This window comes from Pinus tabuliformis, chromosome 3_2 (genome assembly GCF_031772625.1).
Source record: "Pinus tabuliformis cultivar Carrire ecotype Pingquan chromosome 3_2, CPIR1, whole genome shotgun sequence".
Classification (NCBI taxonomy): domain Eukaryota; kingdom Viridiplantae; phylum Streptophyta; class Pinopsida; order Pinales; family Pinaceae; genus Pinus; species Pinus tabuliformis.
This window is the reverse complement of record NC_142302.1, coordinates 392,192,963-392,206,002: the sequence shown is the minus strand read 5'-3', so window position 1 is coordinate 392,206,002 and position 13,040 is coordinate 392,192,963. Positions and strand designations below refer to the sequence as shown.

Here is a 13,040-nt window from a genome sequence, read left to right as displayed (position 1 = left end):
AGGCTTTCTTAAGCCTACACACATGAGACTCCCTCCCATGCAACTCAAAGCCCTCAGGCTGCTCAATGTACACCTCCTCCTGTATAACACCATTGAGAAAGGTGGTCTTCACATCCATCTGGTGAATCCTCCATCCCATCTCAGCTGCTATAGATATCACTACTCTAATGGAAGTATAACGAGCAACCGGTGCAAAGGTCTCCTCATAGTCAACTCCCTCTACCTGTGAGAACCCCCACGCCACAAATCGAGCTTTGAACTTCTCCACGCTACCATCCGTAGCATGTTTGATCTTGTAGAGCCACCTGGAAGTCACCACTAACTTCCCCTTAGGACATGGCACTACCTCCCAGACATCATTCTTCATGATAGAGGCATACTCCTCCACCATGGCATCCCTCCAGATCTGCTGACTAGCGGCCTCCTCAAAACTAGTCGGCTCTGTCTCCACAATATCTGCCACAAACCCACCCAACTGGTTTTCTCTCCCTCACTAACCAATGAGGTCTCCCCAGTGCCTCCTGAGCCTCCTTCAGGGTCTCCCGAAGCCATTTTGGCTTGCTCTTCCCTATAGCAATCTCCTGTGGTGGTATGGAAGTATAACGAGCAACCGGTGCAAAGGTCTCCTCATAGTCAACTCCCTCTACCTGTGAGAACCCCCGCGCCACAAATTGAGCTTTGAACTTCTCCACATTGTCATCCACAGCATGTTTGATCTTGTAGAGCCACCTGGAAGTCACCACTAACTTCCCCTCAGGACATGACACTACCTCCCAGACATCATTCTTCATGATAGAGGCATACTCCTCCACCATGGCATCCCTCCAGATTTGTTGACTAGCGGCCTCCTCAAAACTAGTTGCCTTTGTCTCCACAACATCTGCCATAAAGCCACCCAACCTCTAGTGGTTTGCTCTCCTTCACTGACCACTTGGGTCTCCGCACTGCCTCCTGAGCCTCCTTCAGGGTCTCTCGAAGCCATTTTGGCTTCCTCTTCCCTGTAGCAGTCTCCTATGGTGGTATGCGAAAATCCTCAACTGGTGCCTCTCCTCCTGGGAAGGAAGGCTCTGCTATAATCAATTGAGATCCTGGACTCTGAGATATTGTGCCTGATGAGACTACACCAGGTGATCCGGAACCAGGCGAAATTGTACTATGTGAACCTGTCAACCCTAAAGAAGGTGAACCTCCTGATCTTGATGCACCACCTAATGCTCCTGAAACCTGTAGTGTGGCCCCCTGCTAAGGAACCTGTTGCTCTACCTGATCAACCTCCCGAGACCTCCTCAAAGCCCTCTCCTCCTCAAATCTCACATCCCGCCTCAGGACAATCTTCCTTTGTGCAGGAAGATATATACAGTAGGCTCTGCTGGTCTCATTGTAACCCACTAGGATACCCTTCTCTGCAATGGGGTCCGACTTTGTCCCCTTCTTCTTAGGGACGTGCGAATAAGTAAGGCACCCAAATATCCTAATGTGCCCAACTTCTAGCTTCTTGCCAGTAAACACCTCCTCAGGAGTCTTGCTCCCCAAGACTCTATGTGGGCTCCTGTTCTGCAAATATACAGCAGTGTTACACGCCTCGGCCCACAAGAAGAAAGGTAAACTTTGATCATGCAACATCGCTCTAGCTGCACCCACAATGGTCTTGTTCTTCCTCTTTGCCACCCCATTCTGTTGGGGGTTGTAAGGCACAATGTACTCCCTCTTGATGCCAACACTCCCACAAAACTCCTTCATCTCTGTGGAGGTATACGCGCCTCCGTTATCTGATCTCAACACCCTAATTTTCCTCCCTATCTAGTTCTCCACAAGAACCTTAAACTCTTGGAACCTCTAGAAGACCTCATCCTTGGTCTTCAGTGTTGATTTCTGGTAGCATTGGATGTGCTCTAAGTCTCAAAATTTGCAAGGAGGCTTAGACACATGCATTCTCCAATACCCAGAAATCGTTTTGGGAAATTCCACCCATAAACAATGGTATTAAAATAATTAATTATTTTTAATGGGACCCTAAGTCTAAACTTAGGAAAATAAAATAATTAAAGGGTATTAATATAAACTGTGGGTGTAACTTCTAGAAGAAGGCGGAGATCAAGTCAATATGATCCTAGCCATTGATTAGGATCTAATCTGGGTCATTGATTGATCAACGAGAGGATTATAAGAAGAGGCTTGATGGGCACTTGGAGAACACACCGAGAGAGTTCAAAAGATCGAATTTCTGAAGCAAAGCAGCTGTCGGAGAGAGATTCGAAGTGAGCTTTTGCAGTGAGGGGCAGGGATAGTATCCGAAGGAAAATCTTTCCCAATTGGAGGATACTCAGCAGAGAAGGCAGAGGAAGATCCAGCAGTGGCAGCGCTGAGCCAAAGGGGTTGACGCAGAGGCAGCGAAGAAGCCAAGAGGGAGTCTGAAATTTGTAGAGGGAATTCGAGTTTCAGAAGCCGGGAGCCGAGGTGTGAGACTGGAAGGCAGAAATCGAATCACCTGGGTAGCAAATCGACCAGCTGGAGGATTGACGCTGTCCCCAGAGAGCTTGACGTTGGGCTGACGTAGACACTGCGCAGAGGCAGCCAGAAAAGCTGGGGGCAATCATTCTGGGGCTAGATCAGCCAGGATTTCAGTGATAGTGTGAGGTAATCTCATAAATCTCTCTATCAAGTTTATTCTCTATAATTGGATTGTCGGGAAGGCTTCCAGAGATGTATTTAGAATCTAGATTTTACTACTACATAATAATAAAACCCTCAGAGCTGCTACATCGGTTTTCCCATATTGGGTTTTTCCAAGGACATTTGAACAAAAATAATAGTGTTATTGTGTTGCATTTTCTTTCTTGCTCAATCTCTTGTTTCTGCATATAAATTAATTAAGTGAAGGCTACAGTGTATGTATTTCAATATTTGTCGTAGGAAACTGCAAATAACTTGTTCATGTAAATCTAACAAGTAGGAGAGATATCATCAGTCGCTGCAGTAGGGATTCCAGTTTAGGAATTTTCACATGGTATGAGAGCCGCAGGTGGAACAAGAAGGGCAGTGCCAGAGAACCCAACGCTGAGCAGAAGAGGGAGATCAAAAAGTTGCAGGAGGCAGCAGTTCGAAACCCCATAAGGTTTGTGCAGTTCTTAGCCGGAAGGGCTGAAATTTTGAGGCAGTCTCTCTCTGAGTGAGTCGAAGGAGAGAAGGGCTTCCAGATTGAATCTTTGTTAGGGCAGAGGAAGCAGCGCTGAAGCCTCAACGTGAGAAGAAGCTAGTGGGACGTAGATTTTTCTGCAGGCAGTTCGCTGGGCAGAAAATCGTCAGAAGTGAGAGGAGAAGCACGGTTGAAGGAACTTCTTCCTCAGAGAATTCCTAGCCAAGGAATTCGAATTCTCTAGAGCTAAGCAGCAGCAAGGGGCAGCAATTTTACTAGCTCCAGCAGGGAGTGCATAGGCTAACCCAGCAGCAGCACAGAAGAGAGGAAATTTTCGACATTTGTGGCAGAAATGGCAACCAGTGGCTTGAGGGATCAAGACAGGTTGGATGGGGCATCCAACTACGTCATCTGGAAGGCAAGAATGTCAGGCCTTCTAGATGAGCATGCCCTCAAGACATATGTCGACGGCGTGGTGGCTATCCCTGCAGATGTAGATTCGTTGAAGAAATACAAGGTTGAGATGGCGAAGGCAAAAAGGATGATCCTCGACAGGGTGAAGGATCATGTGGTCTGTCACATTGCTAACAGAGGGACTGCTAAGGATATGTGAGACGACGTTATATCAAGGATCTTCCGAGCAGCAGAAGATGTACCTTGAACAGAAGCTGAGATCTGCTCAGATGCAGAAGAGGTAGCGTGTGGATCCATTCATCACGAAGCTTCAGGAGACCCGTGATGAATTGTCTGCTTGGGGCATACACCTCGAGATTCAGAGTTGTTTAGACTGGCCCTCAATTTTGTCTCAGATGAGTAATTCTTTGTCCAGAGTATCCTGGGCAGAGCAGCTTTGTCGAATTGGGATGAGATGTGGGCAGCTTTAAAACAAAAGGAGCTGAGGAGAGACTTAGTCAAGGTTAAACTTGACGGAAGCAACAGCAGTGGGTCGAAGCCCAAGGAGGAGGAGGAGAATGCAGCCCTTGCATCGAAGGGACAGCAGGAGCAGCGGAGACGTAAGAAGGACGTCTCGAAGATCAAGTGTTTCAGGTGTGGTGAGATGGGTCACTATGCTACTCAGTGTCCTCTCAGGAAGAAGGACAAGGATGAGAAACACGATCCGAAGGCTACGCCCGCAAAGATCAAGGAAGAGGAGTTTGCCATGACAGCTGAGATCACTCCAGGAGGGAGGTGAGCTGATTTGGAGTTGCAGTTCGAAAGAGCTACAGATGGGTAGGATCCTTTAGAAGCCCACCTCTTGGATCAATTCCTTGCTACGGAAGCCCAGATTAGAGGTAACAAGAGGACTAGTGTTGGATGATGCCAAGGAGTGTTGGAAATACAGTTGCAGACTGCAGTGGCTAGGAGCGCCACAGACTGAACAGCGCAGAGCAGAGTTGGCAACAGTGCAGATGGCACAGAGCAGAGGTCAGCAGCAGCGCAGTAGATTCAGAGGGTTAGCGCAAAGACTAGCAGCAATCAGGCTCCAGCATTCACGTGGTATCATACTGAACACAGTTAGTTTAGTAATTTGGGATGTTTTTTCATTGTTGATGGAGTAGCAGCAACAGTTTGCAGTGCAGTGGCAATTGGCAGTGGCAGTGCTAGCAGCAGCACAGATGCAACACTTGAGAGGGAGTTGTAGTACGGATGCAGTGTTGACAGTGGCAGTGTCAGCAGCAGTACAGTTGTAGCAGCAGCACAGTAGTTGGTAGACATCAGCAACACAGAGGACGATGTTATGAAGTCAGGGTGATGCTTCAATGGGAGGCATTGCTAGAGCACATTCCTCGCTAAGAGGGAGTGTTGATTTTTGGTAGCATCAGATGTGCTCTAAGTCTCAAAATTTGCAGGGAGGCTTAGACACATGCATTCTCCAATACCCAAAAATCGTTTTGGGAAATTCCACCCAAAAACTGTGGTATTAAAATAATTAATTATTTTTAATGGGACCCTAAGTCTAAACTTAGGAAAATAAAATAATTAAAGGGTATTAATATAAATTGTGGGTGTAACTTCTAGAAGAAGGCGGAGATCAAGTCAATATGATCTTAGCCATTGATTAGGATCTAATCTGGGTCGTTGATTGATCAATGAGAGGATTATAAGAGGAAGCTTGATGGACACTTGGAGAACACACCAAGAGAGTTCAGAAGATCGAATTTCTGAAGCAGAGCAGCTGCAGGAGAGAGATTTGAAGTGAGCTTTTGCAATGAGGGGGCAGGGATAGTATCCGAAGGGAAATCTTTCCCAGTTGGAGGATACTCAGCAGAGAAGGCAGAGGGAGATCCAACAGTGGCAGCACTAAGCCAAAGGGGTTGATGCAGAGCCACGCAGAGGTAGCACAGAAGCCAAGAGGGAGTCTGAAATTTGCACAGGGAATGTTCAGAAGCCAGGAGCTGGGGTGTGAGACCTGAAGGCAGAAATCGAATCACCTGGGCAGCAAATCAACCAGCTGGAGGATTGACATTGTCCCTAGAGAGCTTGACGTTGGGCTGACACAGACACTGCACAAAGGCAGCCAGAAAAGCCGGGGGCAATCATTCTGGGGCTGGATTAGCGAGGATTTCCAGTGATAGTGTGAGTTAATCTCACAAATCTCTCTGTCAGGTTATTCTTTGTAACTGGATTGTCGAGAAAGCTTCCAGAGATGTATTCAGATTTTACTACTGCATAATAATAAAACCCTCAGAGTTTTTGCACCAGTTTTCCCACATTGGGTTTTTCTAGGTACATTTGTCCAAACATAACGATGTTATTGAGTTGTATTTTCTTTCTTGCTCAATCTCTTGTCTCCGCAAATAAATTAATTAAGTGAAGGTTGTAGTGTATGTATTTCAATATTTGTCGTAGGAAACTGCAAATAACTTATTCATGTAAATCTAACAAGTAGGAGAAACATCATCAATTGTTGCAGTAGGGATTCCAGTTTAAAAATTTCACATTCATGAAGTAAATCCAGGTACTCCTAGAGTGGTCATCATTGAAAGTCACATAATACTCATATCCACTCAATGAAACATGGGACATGGGACCACATACGTCAGAATGAATCAAATCAAGGATACCTGCAGCTCTGTTGTCACTGCTCGGGAAAGGTGTCTTGGTGTACTTTCCCAAAGAACACCCCTTGCACACATCATGATGCTCTGTGCTGAAGTCAGGCAAACCTGTAACCATCTCCCTCAACATCTTGAAAGCTCCATGGTGCAAGTGGGCCATCCTCTTGTGCCATAGCTCACACAACTCATTGCTACTAGTTTGCGCTACCATAGCTCTAAGAGGCTGAAACATAAGTCTGTATAATCTCCCACTACGAGCTCCAATCACATGAGCAGACTCGATACTAGATCCTCTGGGATATATCAACACTTGTCCCTTTCGGAATAGTACCTCAAACCCCTTGTCCTCCAAGCTAGAGACTGATATCAAACTCTTCTTCAACCCCGGAACATAAAGAACATTTGTCACCTTCAGAGGAGGTAATGACTCCCTCTGAAATGAAACTATCCCCACTCCTGTCGCTTTGACTTTGGAGTTGTCTCCAAGCACAACCTCCAAGTCAACATCATCCTCTAAAAGACTCATGGGTGCTCTCTCACTCCAGTCATATGGCAGGATGCTCCACTGTCAATGAACAATGCACGTGAAGATGTAACATGAGTGGCTAAACCAGTGTTGTTAAAATCGCGATTTTATCACTATCCCGCTTAAATCGCAATTTTTATCCCAAAAAATCGCGGGCTTTTTTTTATAGCGATTTTTTCCGAAAAAATCGCGATTTTTATTGAAAAAAGCGCCGAGGCGCGGGGCAGCGGGCTTTAAGTTATGAAAATCGATTTTTTATTAAAAAAATTGAAAAAAAATGAATATTTTTGTGCCAAACGCTTTTTTCCCGCTTTTGCCGATTTTTTCCGCTTTTTTCCCGGCGCCGATTTAATCCCGATCGCGCTTTTAACAACATTGGGCTAAACTCACCAACAAAGCACACTCTGAATCAAATGTAGCCGCAAATCATCCACCTCAGCAAAAGCTACAACTCCCTGTTTCTTCTTACCCTTCTTGTTGGGACACTGTATAGCATAGTGACCAGTCTTCCCACAAGCAAAGCATTTCACTTTGCTCATGTCCTTCTCCTTAGCCTTCTGCTTCCCCTTCCCCTGCTTTGCTCCACTAAAAGACCTCGTCTTGCACTTTGCCGCAAGAGCAACATTCTCATCTTCACCTCCCCAACCACTCTTGCTGCCACCTTTTGCACTCCTCCTGGATGAAATCATCCCACATCCTCCTCCAACCAAGGAAATGCTCTCTAGCTAGCAAGCCATGGATAAAACCATCCCATTTCTCGGTGAACCCATCTAAGGCAACCCTAACCGACTGTTCATTTGGAATAACCTCTCCAATGGCAACTAAACTCATCCTTCACCTGTGAGACCCTGGTTAGATATGAGGTTACACTATCGGTCTTGGTCATCTTTGTGTTGCGTAGTTTTTGTCTTAACACCATCTTCTTGTTCTCATTAGAAATCTAGTGTAAAGAGACCAAGGACTCCCACATTTGATAGGCATATCTCATTCCTGACACATGAGGGAATAAATGGTCCTTGATGGCATCTAGAAGGATCCTCTTTGCCTTCACATTCTTCTTGTTGAACTCCACCAACTGAGCTGGATCAGTGGGTGCTTGCACAACTGCTTCAACAACATCCCACACTTCAACTTCCTCCAGTAAAAGCATGATTCTCTCCTTCCATGGGCCAAAATTTTCAGACCCTATCAATTTGTCCTCTACTCTCAACCCTGTTGCCATGACCCCACAACCAACAATTTGGAGCAAATCTGTGAGCTAGAACCTTCCTCCCTCTGAACTGTTGAAGTCTTTGGGTTTCTAACAAAGTTTCAAAGGTTTTGGTACACTGTTAGCAGAATTTAATGCTTGCTGCCATCTTTATCAGTTGTATAAAATTTGAGATCTCAGCCTTCAACCTTGATCTGATACCATGTGCAAAATTAATGACCTGCACCCTTAACCCTGTTTACAATTTTGCATGTGTTTATTTAGGCCCAACCCACATGTTTTGTCATGCTGATATAAATTTCAGAATGCATTAATTGCAAACATAAAGAGTGTTTCTACTCTTTTTCTCTTTCCTAACAGTTGATAATAAATGCAAACATTCACACATATGAGGCACTTATTTTTGGGCAATTTGACCCTGGAAAAACTCCATAGCCTCTTGGAGAAAACTAGTCTTCAAAGGAGGCTTTTATTGCTTGAGAAATTGTAAATAAGTACATAAAATTCACAGTACTTATCTCCCTTTTGTTGTAGCATTAAATGCACACATTCTAGAAATTTGTACCCACTAAAAAACTCAAATTTACACTAAAATTTATGCCCAGAAATTTAGCACTTTTCCTCTGCTCAGCTCCTCAAAATTTGTGCCCAAAATCTGCCTCAAAAACAACATTGAACTCTGCTTCGAATTATGTGTTGAAGGTTGATGGTAAACACCTCAAATTTCGTGCTTGGAAGCTGCTGAAAACCCCTTTCTTTTTCCATTGCCTATAGTAGACAGTCCCGAAATTCATGCCTCGAATTCTGGGGCCATAACAATGTTAAACCTCCTCGAAACTCATGCCCAAATGCCTTGAATTTTGTGTTGTTGTCCTCGATTCTTGTGCTATTGTCCTCCTCAAAAATCATGGAGCCTCTCTCCTTGAAACTCGTGCTGCTAGTACAGTTCTCTCCTTGGGATTCGAGCCCCTTCTCTCACAACTGCAATTTCTCCTCCTCTTCTCTTCTCCCCATGCTCTATCAAGTGTGAAGTGAAGAATGATTTCCCTTTTCCTCTTTTGTCTCCTTGGAAAAAATTGAATGCCTAAACCTAGGATCCAATGGCTGAGATTTCATCCTCAAATCTCAATATGTGTGGTTGAGATCATTTCTCCCAAATGACCCCCTCATACATTGGTCCAATCACTTAAAAGTCTCATGGTACCTTTTCTTAAGCTGTGTACATTTTTAATTTCTCTCATAAAGTGATTTTTCACCTCACTTTAATATTAGAAAAGTACATTTAGTACTTTTAACATAAAGTCGCTTTATAAAGTACAAGTGACTTTAATATTAGAAAAAGTACACGGTACAACACTTCTAACTACTTTTTCCCACAATGATATTAATATAACTCATAAATGGCATCAAGACAAAAGCCATTAATGTGCTCACTAGGCTAAAAGAGATAAAAGCCTAGTAACACCTCTCCTTGGTACAATTTTCAACATCCTCCTAGTGGCCTGGTTATAGCATAGCCCGATGGGCCGATAGCCAACTAGGGGTTAAAATTGACCCACTCACCCTCAATATGAATTACAACTCGACTCTTCTAGAATTTTCTTCATCATTGTCACGTGACTAGCTGCTTTTCCATGAGTAATGGGGCTGACATGACATCCTCTTGAATCATGGTGGACAAAACAGGAAGGTCAACTTCTAGGTGTCATAACTTTTGCATAAGGACTCTGTTTGAGGTCGTTCTTACATCGTTGGAAAGGCATCTACGTGTACAATAACACAATGGAGTCTAGCATAGGCAAGAGTTTTTGAACCCCAAAAAACTTTATTAAATGCCTCAAACAACTTCTGGAAGATTTTAACCCCAGTTCACCGAACTAAGACCGGCCAATAAAAATGATATTGTGAGTTGATTCTTCCCATTTTTTTCACTCTGAAACAGTAAAATGGATGACAAATAATATAATGATCCAATCCAGATCACTCAATTGTGATAAGATCTTCTCAAACTATGTGTTTTCCTATTTTTCTTCTCATTTGATTTTTAGTAAACAATGCATTATCTAGATAGAGAGCCCCTTCTTGATCTCCTTCATTAGCGTTTTCTCTAGCAGCTTCGGAATCTCTTTCATTTAACATTTCATCTTCAGCCAAAAGAGATGATATTATACATTGAAAGACTGAAATAATTGACTTAATCTAAAAATAGCGTTGTTGTAAGTTGAAAGTAAACTATTTAACAACGTAGCTTTCTTCTACTTTTGCACTAAACTATTTTATAAGTCGGCCTCAAATCATTATATGGCTGGACATAGTAGTTTCTGCAACGATTTTGAATCTAAATTTCAAAGAAAAACTTGCATTTATCACTTTTACAACAACAAAAAACCACTTCTGTAAGTCCTCCCATATTATTTTTAAAGATCCATCTATGCTCAACATGATGTAATTCTGAATCTGAAAGAACACGGTCGATAATTGACTTTGGCACTATTGTCTCTGTTTTGCCACTCAATCACTCACTTTATTAAGCTGTAGGTTCTGTTTCAGTGCCTGTGAAGATTCCCCAAAACTTTTTACTCGTTAAATGCATTTGGATCTTCACTTGACTTTCCATTTAAGAAATGTCTATCCATTCCAGTTTTCTAAGGGGTTTTAATTCTCACAAAAATGAACACGTAATATGTAAATAAAAAAATTTAATAAAAAAAATTGTTGTAATGGAATACCAATGCTGTCTGGAGTCCTAGATTCTGTTGGAGAATTAGACAATAGTACCTGCTATTTTCTCTGTGCCTCCGTCGATGGTCTGTCTCTCTGTCAATGGGCAACTAAGGGTATACCTCTGCTCTCTGTCGCTGTACACTCGGGTTAGGTCAAGCGGGCATATAGAAGTGGCGGCCTCTGACTTTGGTACAACGATAATTTGATACAGACACACCGGGCTAGAGGGTGGCACCCTCGAACTTGATATCTAGAGGTGCCTTTTATATAAGGTGGTCCTTTGATTTGTGGTAATGGCCGCTGTTTTTTGTATTTCAGCGGAGCGGCTCAATGTATATAGCTTTCTCCTGTAATACTTACCCTCTCACATCGACGGCTCAACGTTTCGCGCTCTCCTTTCAAGCCCTCTCACAACAGCGCAATGCCCCTTGACGCGTCCAGGGTTACAGGCTTCGGACTCACTCAGATGCCTTGCGATAAAATTGACCATGCATAATACTGGTTACATGATACGAATGATATAAACATACAGTTTGTATTTGTATTTCTTATTTGGATTTGTAGTTAGAGGTATACCTCAATTACCTTTATTAAATTAATTTCATCTGAATAATTATGTAATGTGTTTTTATAATGTTTCATAAAGGATGTTGGTTAAATTTATTTCATCTAAAATTAAATATCAAAGTTATTTATGTAATGTGTTTTTATACATTTCATTGTATTGAGTATATTGAAGTATCTTTTTCATTGACTATTTATTTGATGTCAATTAAATATCAAAGTTATTTATGTAACGTGTTGTGTTTTTATTATATTTCATTGCATTAAGTATACTGAAGTAAGTAGCGAGTAGAATAAGACACCTTCAACTTTAAATTAGTGAATTTTTACATTTTTTCCCATTTCCAAAGACTATATATAATATTTATTTAATTTGCGAGAAATTTTGATTTTAAAATTATATTGCAGTTAAAATCTTACTAAGATAAGAATCATTTAGCCTTTATAATGTCTTTGAGATGGATCCACTTTACTTAAGAAACTATTCAGCAAAAAATTTTGGATGTTAAGAGTAAGAGGGGACTTATATCCAAAGCACTTCTATGATTCTATAGCCATGGCCCTTTAACTACAGATATTTTTCGAAGGGCATTAGAAGTGTTGCAATGGGGCCCTTGTAAGGGCAGTCAAAGCCAAGGATGACCCTTCTTCCACCACTCTCTTGCACGCCACTCGTCCCCACCATACTTATATTCATATTTATGATGTTGATGTTGACCTAGGACCTCATGCATCTTAGGGTTTTATTCATGTGTTCTCATGTAATTTTCATGTATTTTGTTAGGTTAGCTTACTTTGTGCCTTCAAAGTAGAATTGCACAACCCTCAAGGTTCTCGTATGGGTTTGTAATTTTGAGCCTGATTGACCTATATTTTGGTAATAGCCATACATTAGTATAATAACCTTATCTTATCTTAGCCAAGTGGGCTAGCTCTAGTGGTTGAATGTTTCGAGTTTTGTGTGAGGGCTCTTGAGGTTGATTCCCCAAGGTGATTGCCTCTTTTTTGTGCCTAGCTCAATGTCCCTACCAGTTTAGGAACTCTAATCAACCTCCATAGGTTTACACTAGGTACCATCCACGAAATGTAGAGAAGTATCTGATAGTTCCATATAAAATTTTCCTTGAAAAAATGACATTATTCTAACTTCATTTATCCTATAGGGGTCAGCCATACTTAGAGTACTTATAATGATAAAAGAACCAATTTATCATACCATGTCAAGGAACAACAAAATATATTTTCACTGTAGTTGAAAATTAAATAGTGAAATCCGACACAAAGATGACTTGTGAAAGAGCCTACAATTGTAAGGTGAATTAAACCCATGGTAATCTATTACAACATCAAAAACCCTTGAAAAAGTATTCGTGTGAGAATAATTTTGGTCTCAAATAAATGGTTATGCTATGAGGTTTATATGTTATATAAACAACCCCAAATAAACTCTAGGGGGTTGTTAAAACATGGACGTTATTGGAACCCCTTACCTTCAAAAATTAAGGATATTTAACCACTACAAAACCCTTTGCCTACTAGGATTGGATCTATTAGAACCACCTATAACCATGTGATCAATGACAAGGATATCAGGTCAACGTAACCATCATATATCTATATCATTTATTACTATCCATAAATGTGTGCTTCATGTAGCTCCTTACTTGTTGCATTTATAGACTCAGGTTGAGCCTCGTCTAAAGTAGTTTATTTGTAAGCCATCCACATCTCGATGATTTTCTTATGCATTGTTTTTATGTCATCATCTAAAGTGGATATTGTACTATTTAACAAAATCAATGTACACAGTCTTTTGAATAA

The 13,040-nt window shown here is 42.0% G+C and overlaps 1 protein-coding gene across 3 annotated transcripts in view; it reads right to left on the bottom strand.

The window, feature by feature from the left end:
* The window catches only part of EMB2816 (Small nuclear ribonucleoprotein family protein), a 331,892-nt gene extending 320,714 nt beyond the window's left edge, over nt 1-11,178 (bottom strand). For 2 of the 3 annotated variants that reach the window (XM_089416426.1, XM_089416428.1), the window contains exon 1: nt 10,710-11,176. The gene's annotated coding sequence lies outside the window, so the exon portion shown is untranslated. Of the gene's footprint in view, nt 1-10,709 lie in introns of all 3 variants that reach the window. The other variant, XM_089416427.1, reaches the window with a different exon arrangement.
* Between the last annotated feature and the right edge of the window lie 1,862 nt (nt 11,179-13,040).